The sequence below is a fragment of the Micropterus dolomieu genome, unplaced genomic scaffold, assembly GCF_021292245.1.
Source record: "Micropterus dolomieu isolate WLL.071019.BEF.003 ecotype Adirondacks unplaced genomic scaffold, ASM2129224v1 contig_9654, whole genome shotgun sequence".
NCBI lineage: Eukaryota > Metazoa > Chordata > Actinopteri > Centrarchiformes > Centrarchidae > Micropterus > Micropterus dolomieu.
The window spans coordinates 1-2,657 of NW_025738640.1; the positions used below are offsets into that span (position 1 = coordinate 1).

Below are 2,657 nucleotides of genomic sequence, written 5' to 3' on the forward strand. Positions count from 1 at the left end.
CTTCAGGCCCTCATAGCTGTGTTTTTATATTTTCAGCTTCAGTAAGTTTGTATTCTTGATATGTTATCATGGCTATAACTACAGCCTGTCCTGCCCCCACCCCCACCCCCCAAAATCTCGCTGTGTCACACACTGTAGCTATGAGGATATGCCACCCACCCTCACCCCTCTGCTGAAGAACCATGTTTCCCGATCCACTTGGGTTTTCAAAAAAATGTACTAGTATCTTCAAAGTAAATGAGTTGAATGAATTATCTCTTTATTCTTGTAGCTTATTTTTCACAACCCAAGTGTAATGACTTGTTTCACAATCAGAATGTGATCCATTCGGTCGATAACATTTGAAAAGTCTATAACTGGGGAGATTACTGATAGAGAGTGGGCTAAAATAGTGGACACAGTTTCTGCCGCATATCCGGCATCCAGCGGAGTGTTGATGCTGCTGTAACGGGTGTGGTCGGGTGTGTGAAGGATTACTCCTGGGATCACTTCTTTTCCACGATTTATTGGCTCGCACATCTGCAGAACACAATGCACACATCAATTGCCCCTGGCCTCCTCTTACATTACCTCTGCTTCCCTCAGCGGTGCAAGACGCAACTGAGCGCTTCATGAATTTGTTCATAGAAAGCCATTAACACTGTTCAGAAAATACTAAATATTAAATGCACATAAAAACAGTACATAGGTTTCCTTAAAACAACATCGCCTAACAGCGACACCTGGTGGTCTGAATAAAAAGTGTGTGTGGGAGGTGACAGAAACTTAGAAAGTTACATTAATAAACAGAAGGAAAACACATACCTGCAGAACACAATGCACACATCAATTGCCCCTGGCCTCCTCTTACATTACCTCTGCTTCCTAAACATACAAAAATACAGCGTTTACTCAAGTGACAAGACGCTGAAAACTCCGACAAGTTACATAGGTAACATGACACGGCCCGCCTGCCGTGGTAAAACTGGCGCCAGAAAGTTAAAATGAAAACACTGATAAAAACGTATTTTAACGGTCACACTAATACAAAACTGCTACGTGACATAACCATATTTACATGGCACAATTTGTGCTTAAAGTTTTAACGCAAATGGTTCAATTTCCAAAGAAAACAATACATAAACCCAGCAGCACTTTTCCACACAACTTACCCTCAGCGGTGCAAGACGCAACTGAGGGAGACAAGCACTACGGAAGCTTAGGAGGTACAAAAGGGGTAGTGTGCAGCTAAGGACATTTCCACAGGAGAAAAAAAATAGCAAAAATAAATATAAATAAAAATAACTCAATGAGATAAAATTCACAAATATTCAATAAAATCATTAAATGATAAATAAAATCCACAGATGCACATTTGGAAATAAGAATTATTAAAGTGCATTTTTAACTCCGTTACACTCACCCCCACTGAATTTTATCGAACTTGGGCATCGACTACACAATAATCACTGAAGAAAACATTACAAAGCGACAAATTACACAGGGTCAGCATCAAGAAAACCAACACTAAATGTATCCCATAAGGATGGAGTGGTATGAGGGCAGCGCTAATCCCTCAATCCAGCAACCGGCAACAGGGGTGCCTTGTACACCCCACAAGACCCTAACACAGTGCAGTGTAGGCCCACAATAGTAAAATAAGTTTACAGCTGAACAGAATATCAAATACCAATACAAGGAAACTTCAGACCAAAACACAGGCCATATGGAAGTGCTTTAGTCAGCAAAAGCCTGGAACATGGACTTGCAAGCAGTCTTAACATCAAACTTTTCTTGAACAACGTCCTGCCTGGACATGGTTTGTATGAGTCTGTTGACTGGTCTGACTAAGCGACCAAATCTAGACCTAATCTGTGTGAGCGTACGGGAGTCACCAGAGTGCATAGGCAAGGTCTGAATAGTAGTGTGCAGAGGGTCTGACAAATTGTCTGCCTGTGTCACAGTGTTGTGATTCGGCTGTCTTGTATTTGCCAGGACGTCCACAGCAGTCACAGGGCTAGAGTCATAAGTCGTGTCGTCCTCAAGCAAGACGGGGGAATCTTGAGGGTCACAGTTCACGCTTGTTACATCAGCAACATCCACCTCTGACTGACTTGGTACAGACAACTGTGTGATCCATTCTATGGTTCGTCTCTCAGAGTCCGCAGGCTCTGCGTCAGTCAAGGGGCTCTGTCCCTCTACTATAGTCACTGCTGAGTGTCTGTCACTTCCGTAAACAAGGCTGTCACTGGCTGTGCGAAGAGTCCTGCTCACTCTCTCGGAAGAAGTCTCACATCATCAGGTGTGTGGGCTGAGGATACTGCAAAAGACATGGATGAGGCGTGGTCAGACAGTCCAGATGAGTCACCCACAGGAAGGAAATTGGCCAGCATCAGCAGGTTCCTGTGGATCACTTTCTCCTGGCCGGTGATTGTGTCGCGAACCCTGTATGTGTGTGTCTCTGCATTCATGTCCACCACAGTATAGAGTGTTGATTCCCAGCGGTCAGCGAGCTTCTTTTTACCCCTCTCTTTCCTGTTGGCCAAGAGCACCCTGTCACCAATGTCAATTTTGGAGCCCTTCACTCTCTTGTTGTACAGCTGAGCATGTCTATTCTGCTCTTTTGCAGCATGGTCTTGTGCGATAACCATTGCTTCTTTCAGATCATCAGCGAGACA

At 44.0% G+C, this 2,657-nt stretch overlaps 1 long non-coding RNA gene across 1 annotated transcript; it reads right to left on the minus strand.

Annotated features, from left to right (window-relative positions):
- Positions 1-485: 485 nt before the first annotated feature.
- LOC123965414 lies at positions 486-2,618 on the minus strand. Its single transcript, XR_006823700.1, has 2 exons — positions 805-2,618; positions 486-519 (listed from the first exon to the last, which is right to left on the minus strand). It is a non-coding gene; the product is annotated as an uncharacterized LOC123965414 (long non-coding RNA).
- Positions 2,619-2,657: the final 39 nt, after the last annotated feature.